Genomic DNA, 7,777 nt, shown 5'->3' with positions numbered 1-7,777 from the left:
AATAGTGTTCCTCCCCTACAGAAGCTTACCCTCTGCTAAGAAGACCTAGTCACAGGAGCTACAGACAAGTAAGTGTAACACAAGGCAGGGTCTGAGAGGTACTACAAGGAAGAGCAAAGTGGTCTGAGCTCAAGGAGGAGGGACAGGTCAACTCTGGCTGGAGCAATCAGGGAAGACTTCCAGAAGGAAATGATAACATTTTCCAATGATTTCATGATTTTTTTTTTCAGCTTTGCCTTAGGACTCTAGTGCCTGCTGATTTATTCCATTTCTGAACACCCTAAGTTCCCAATGTGCAGTGCCTCGGGAGAAAGTGGTAATCTTGTCCTGATATTAAATGGACCCAGACTGACTGACTACCTTTTATTCTGCCTCTTCTTTTATAAAATGGTAACAGGAGATTAAAGAGACATGGACTTCTTTTCATATCTTTGCTTGGCAAAATAATCTCTGGATTTGCAGGGGATTGGCCTTAACCAGTCTGTGAGAGCCAACCATCTGGGAACCTGACATGTTTACCATCTGTACTGCTTACTAGAGTATCTGAATACAACTGTCATTGTCCCTTTCTCTTGTTTCACACCAGTTAGACTGGTGTCCCAAGGAGCTTCTGCAGGCTAGAATCACCAGAGCTAGGCTCAGAGCAGGTATTCCGAAGTACTTCTAGAAAGGCTTAACTTCGTTGCTTGCAGTTAGCTAGTCAAATTCTGTTCTGCCTTGGGGTCAGCATGTGACACAGTCAGTGAATTCAATTGATTATTTACACAGCTGTAGGAACAAAAGTCACATACAGCAGACTGGAGAGGCTAGGGAGAGAATTCTCACTCCATGAACGAAGTCAGAACACTGCTGAGGTAAAATCCAAGCTATTTGTCCGTTTTCTGGTATTGGAATGGGCTCTTTCTCGTAGAACCTGCCACTCTTCCTGTCAAGAGTTATTCCTAGGAGGAGCAAAGAGCTACTGAGTCCCTCCATGTAAAACCCAGATTTATCTCAAAGGAAAAGAAAAATTGAGGCTTTTCCAAAATTTCTGTACAGTTTGGAAAAATACTGTAATTTTTAGCCCTTACTTGGAAGTATTGCAGAATTGAAACATTACAGAGTGAACAACAACTATATTTGAAGGCCTTCTGCAGATTTGTGCAGAAGATTTGGACAGATGGAAAAAGTGGATCCCCTATCTGTCTGGCCTGGGGCTAAATCAGCTAGCTAGGATCTTTAGTGCCTCCTCTATGTCCTTACTTAGGCCCCTCTTTTTTGTTGTTTATTTGTTTGTTTGTTTACCTTTCCTAGCTACTACTCAAGAGCCCAATCTAGGGAAAGCCCCATCATTTTCTAACTTGGCTGGTAGGCAGGTCCCTTAGCTGGCTAGTATGACATACCCACTCTAGGGGTATTTAATAGCTTAATATATTGCCACTTTCTACAAACATAAATATAGTATCACTGCCTTAACCCAAAGACACTTCATTGTGGTAAGACCAATGGGAAAGATGTTAGGAAATACAACTTTCTGCATTTTTCAGATTATACCATCCATGGATTGTGAGCAAGTGCAGTGTTTAAGCACTTGGTCTATGAAATTTTACAGCCAAACTTGAGCAGGTGGGGCGCAAGGTAGGTCTACTGTCACAAGACAGGCCGATGCCACCCCAACCTACCTGCTCCCTGTCCCTGCTTGCTGGCATGTCCCAGAAGCCCCATTCCTCATGTGGTCATGCAGCAGTCGCAGTGCTCCCCCGGACAGCACCAAAAGTGATACAAACAGGGCCGGGAATTTAGCTTAGTGGCACCGCACCTGCCTTGCAATCATAAGGTCCCGAGTTCAAGCCATGGTACCAAAAAAAAAGTGATATGAACAAGGCATATTGAGAATACAAAGGAAGTTTCCTGGAGACAGCAATACCTGAGTGGACCACTAAAAGAGATGTAGAACTTGTCTAGGTACAGGGGTGGAGAGGGAATAGGAGTGAACAGCCAAAGCAAAACAAACAATAGGACTGAAGGCATAGAGGTAAAAAGAACATGACTTGTCTGGGGAACAGTCTTAAGGTGGCTGCATCTTGAACTGCAAGGCTGGAGAGTTAGGCAGGGGTGAGAGTAGATCAAAATGACCTAGTCTTGGGTCATTATAAATAGTATAGACTCATTTTAATAGCAATGAGGAACCATAAGCTGTTGGGGAATAAGGGATGTAAAGTAGTTTAATAGAGTGGTTAACACTATAGAATCTACAGCTTACATTAGTTCAACTCCTGGCTTTTCTCTTACTAGCTGTGTAACTTCTATTAAGTCTTCTAGTCCATCAAATGTGCAATGTCTTTCAATTATTTCTTTTTTTTTTGTTTCATCCAACAGTGTCTTGTAGTTTTCAGTGTATAAGTCTTACACTTCCTTTCATAAATATATTCCTTGGTAGGAATTGTATTTTTCTGATGGGATTATAAATGGATTGGGGGGTCCTAGGTATCGAACCCAGGGTCTTGTGTACTTTAGGCAAGCACTCTAGCCCTGAGCTTTATTCTCAGCCTTTTTTGATGAACAAGGTGTTGCTAAGCTATTGAGGGTGGGCTCAGATTTTTTTATCCTACTGCCTTAGCCTCCCAAGTAGCCTAGATTACAGGCATGTGACACTATGCCAATTGTAAATGGAATTTCTTTCTTAAATTCAATTTAGGTCTGTTTATTGCTAGTGTGTAAAAACTGTCAAAAGTGTGGACAATAGGACACTGAAAACATTTTTCATTATGGACAGTAGGACAACGAGAACACATTGGGTCCCATGTTTACTATGTCTAAAAACTAACATTTCAAGATGTGTAAACACAAACTTTCCCAGAAACACAAGTATGGAGTGTGCTGGGTTGCTCTTCACAACCAAGGACATGGTTTCAAATGGTGAAGGGCAAACCCATCCCCTTTTCCTAACATAAAAAAAATCCCCTTCAGGCTATAGTGCTGTTCTGTCTCCTGATTTCCCTGTACTTAAATAAATTTCCTCTGCATTTATTCTACTCTTGGGAAATTCTTTTACCATCCATGTAGTCAGACTCCCATATGCTATCAAGCATGACAGTTTGGTGACTCATATGAGAAGTCTCTCTCTCTTGCGTCTCTTGGCTTCTCTTCACTCTGGTACTTGTGTGTGGTTGGCAGATTGACCCATCAGCAGCTGAAGGTCCCTGGCCAGGGTAACGCTGGACTATGATCCCAGCCACTATGGCCCATCAGGATATGTGCTAAGGAGTTCCTTTTGGCCCTTTACAGAAAGACTTATTTCCTGTTTGTTACTGACAGACTCTGGCCAGGGCTACATTCCTATGTGACAAAACAGTAGCAGAAAAATGAAATATTCTACAAGGATAATGAACCATTTTTATTCTTTCTTGGGTCTTCTCTTCCTACATGTGGTACAGTTGGCAGCAGTAGCTCATCCATTACAAATTCACACATGCTGGGATCCCAATATCTCAAATTTTTTCCCAGAGAGGGCCCTCTCTTAATCCAGACCTACTTTGGCCAGCACTGGTCATCGTCATCATCTCATCATATTGATGAGTTTTCATTGTCCTTTGGGTAGTTGCCAAATGCAAAGAACCAATAACCTCCATCTCCATCTTTGCTCCTCAGTCATAGTTACGGAGTCCAGCTTGACCACCCAGACATGTCAGGCCTAATCTCAAAGTGATTCCAAATTTATAGAACTGGGAGTCTATTTCTTCAAGTTTGAAAGGACCTCAAATTCAAGGACATCCATAATCAAGGGAGCTTTTACTTTCACTCAGATTCTGCTACTCACTTGGGTTGGCTGAGGAGTTTTAATAGATGACCCTTGTTACTGGTCAGGAAACTTCTTTCTTGTGATTCACCCCTTGGGTGCCTTCTCAAAATTCAGCCCTTAGTCCCCGGTCACAGGGGACGGGTCCCATTCAGGCCACGCCAGCCAGGCACATCCGTGGACACCGCAGAGGGGTCCCTGGTCACAGGGAACCGGCCCCATCCAGCCCGCACCCTTGGCAGCGATCCACGGAGCCTGCAGGACCCCCCCCCCCCGCTCCTCTGGCCTCTTGGCTGTACTGCCACCTGGTTCTGCACTACCAAGATACAGGGGGCACCGGAGCACCAGACCACCATACTGGGTAAGTTGTAGGGATCATCACCTCCCATCAGAACCAGGACTATCTTCAGGGGAAGGGCAGTTGGAACCTGCAGTACAACACTGCAGAGTTCAACCCTACAGGAGGACAGGGAGCTCAACTTGGGACTTGTAGCCAGAAATCTGCCTGAATCTCCCGGATCTCCGACTGGCTTACTGAGACTCATTGACTTATATCTGCACACTGCTACCCATGTTGTCTATTGTGACAGCAGAGACCTATTCTGAAGGAGGCCCTTCATTTTCATTTTTATTTTTTATTTCCAAAATTAGTATTATTGGGGTTTTTTTCTCCTCTTTAATTTTTTTCCTGTTCTTTGCAAACTTTTGTTTTTCTCTCCTTTTTTCTTCTTTCTTGTCTCTTTCCTTTCTCTCTCTCTCTCTCTTACACTCACTCTCTTGCTGTCCCACATTGTTCAGCTCCCTTTTTGTTACTGTTCTGGCCCTCATTTGGATTTCTTCTTTATTTTTCTATTATTCTCTTTTTCCTTCTCTCGCCTGTGTCCTCTGGCCTCACTGCTAACCTTCCCCTATCCTTCTACCTATATATCCCTTCCTCCACAACTCCTTCTAACTCCCCATCCCAAAGGGTAAAGTTGTTATACTGAAGAGTTTATTCACTATAAATATATGTTGGGTTGATCCTGGAGTTTGATTTAATTCATACAATTAAAGGTGATAGATTAATAACTACCACAAAATGTCATTTTCTAAGATACACTTGATGCTATGGTGTTGCTGATTGTATCACTTGGGCTAAGGTGTTGTTATTGATCTAGTCACTGGTCCTTCCTGGTATAATGAATATGAGATAGCCTCAGAGTCATTAGAGACTCAAAACTTAAAGACCAGCTATATCTGGAAGATGCCTTTGATAAGCAAGCATTCCATAAGGGTTCTACTTACAGGCAACAAAGATACTTACAATAAGCAATTTCAAAGTATCAACCCAGGAGTTAAACCAAGGACAGTACCAAAATCAAAAATGAGAAGACACTTAAGCAAGGAAAAACTCAGACTTCCACCCTATCAAGGGTAAACCCCAGGGGAAATGAGGTAGAAAAGTCCAATAATCAACCACCTGGACACCCTAAACTAAAAGCACAGGAAGTAACAAAACAGATGAATGAGGCTCTAGAAAACTTCAAAGCAGAAATAATCTCCCAGATATCTACAGAGATGGTGAGCAGAGTGAAAGATATGATTAGAAGCTCTAGAACAGAAACAGATAAAAAATGAGATGAGCTCAGAAACATGCTGGAAGCCATGAATACTCAGTATAAGAAAGAAATGGAAACCATGATCGCCCAATATAAGAAATGGAATCCATGAAACAGATTCAAACAGATATCCAGGAGATTAAAAACTCCATTGGAAGTATTCACAGCAGATTAAGGGAACCTGAAGATAGAATATCAGATATAGAAGACAGGATCATGGTTAAAGACCATGAAAACAGAGATTTCTTAAAAATAGTAAGGGACCATGAGAAATCAATCCAGCAGCTGCTAGAGAATGCAAAGAAGAGTAACATAAGACTGATAAGAGTCCATGAAAAAACAGGAGAAAGTACAATTGACATTAAAAAAAAAACTGTTCACAGAAGTAATAGTGGAAAACTTCCCAGACAGAAGTAGAGAATTGGACATACAGACAAGTGAGGCATATAGAACTCCAACTAACCATGATCAAGAAAAAATCAACATCAAGACATATAATAGTCAAGATGCCAGAAACCCAACAGAAGAACAAAATCCTACAAGCAGTTACAAAAAAGAAACAAATCACTTACAAAGGGAAGCCCATCAGAATCACAGCAGACTTCTCAACACAAACCCTCAACTCAAGGAGAACATGGAGCAAAGTATTTCAAGCCCTAAAAGAAAATAACGTCCAACCTAGACTGTTGTGTCCTGCAAAATTATCTTTCAAAATTGATGGGGAAATTAGATACTTCCATGACAAAGAACACCTGGGAAATTTCATGAACACCAAACCAGCACTCCAAGCAATTCTAAACAATATCCTAGAAAAAAATAATGAAGGTCACAACTCCATGAGGCCCAACAGAGGGAAGCCACCAGGCAAGGTAAGAAACTAAAGGGAAAGGGGGAAAAATAAACAAAAGAGCCAACAAAAGTAAAACACCATGACAAGGATGAATCAATATCTATCAATTATAACCATCAATGCTAATGGCCTCAATTCACCAATCAAAAGAAATAGACTGACAGAATGGATTAAGAAGCAAAATCCAACACATTGGCAAGCCACAGCTCCCAGGGAGGAGGAGGCTTCTGGGTAGGCGTGCCGTGGCTCCCAGCATACAGGAGGTGAGCTGCGAGGGCGCCAAGAACATGGACACCACACCACCCACCCACCCGTCAAAATGAGAGGACAGGTAAACAAGCCACAGAACCAGATTTCCAGATCACCTACAGCAAGCCCACAGGGAAATGAGATGGAACACTCTGATATTCAACCACCTGGACTCCCTGGACTCGCAACAAAAGAGGATCTGGAAAAAATGAAATCAGAAATAATTTCTCACATAACAGCAAAGAGTGGGCCCATAGTACAAGTCATGATTAATAAATCTAGAGAGGATACAGATAAAAACATAGAGGAGCTGAGGAACATGATGGAATGCTAACATAGGAAACAAATTGAATACATAAAACAGATGCAAACAGATTTCAAGGTGATTAAAAACTCCATCGAAAGTCTACGCAGTAGAATGAGCCAATATGAAGACAGAATTCCAGATATAGAAGATAAGATTGCAATTAGTGACCAGGAAAAGAAAAAATTCTGTAAAATTTTAAGGGACCACGAGAAATCAAGCCAGCAGCTGCTACACGATGCAAAGAAAAACAACATAAGACTGATTGGAGTCAATGAAGAAAAAGGAGAGAGTGCAGATGACATAAAAAAACTGTTTACAAAAGTGATGGCAGAAAACTTCCCGAGCAGAGGAAAAGAATTTGACATACAGATAAGTGAGGCATATAGGACTCCAGCTAGCCTTGATCAAAAAATAACTACACATAGGCATATAATAGTTAAGGTTACAGAAACCCAACAGAAGAACAAAATTCTACAAATACTTAGAGAAAAGAAACAAATCACATACAAAGGAAAGCCCATCAGAATCACAGCAGACTTCTCAGTGCAAACCCTCAAGGCAAGAAGAGCTTGGAGTGATGTGTTTCAAGCTCTAAAGGAAAACAACTTCCAACCCAGATTAATGTACCCTTCAAAACTATCTTTCAAAATTGATGGTGAAATAAGATACTTTCATGACAAAGAGCACCTTAGGAACTTCATGAATAACAAACCACCACTCCAAAAAATTTTGGACAAAATCCTAGGAAAATATCACATCCCCAGGAAGCCAAGCAGAATGAATTCACTGGGCATGACAAGAAACTAAAAGCAAAGGGGGAGGATCAAACAAAAGGAAAATGTCATGACAATGATAACTCAATACGTATCAGTTATGACCGTCAATGTTAATGGTCTCAACTCACCAATCAAAAGAAATAGACTGGCAGAATGGGTCAAGAAGCAAGATCCAACAACATGCTTCATATAAGAAACACACTTAATTCAAAAAGAAAC

The 7,777-nt window shown here is 41.4% G+C and overlaps 1 protein-coding gene across 4 annotated transcripts in view; it reads left to right on the top strand.

The window, feature by feature from the left end:
- The window catches only part of Trpc5 (transient receptor potential cation channel subfamily C member 5), a 320,316-nt gene that overhangs the window by 232,083 nt on the left and 80,456 nt on the right, over window positions 1-7,777 (top strand). The gene's annotated exons all lie outside the window — the stretch shown is intronic.

This window comes from Heterocephalus glaber, unplaced genomic scaffold (assembly GCF_053883595.1).
Source record: "Heterocephalus glaber isolate CG9 unplaced genomic scaffold, H.glaber_assembly_v1.0 deba00001613, whole genome shotgun sequence".
In the NCBI taxonomy this organism is placed as follows: domain Eukaryota; kingdom Metazoa; phylum Chordata; class Mammalia; order Rodentia; family Bathyergidae; genus Heterocephalus; species Heterocephalus glaber.
The sequence above is the reverse complement of the archived record's forward strand: the minus strand, read 5'-3'. Positions and strand labels throughout refer to the sequence as shown.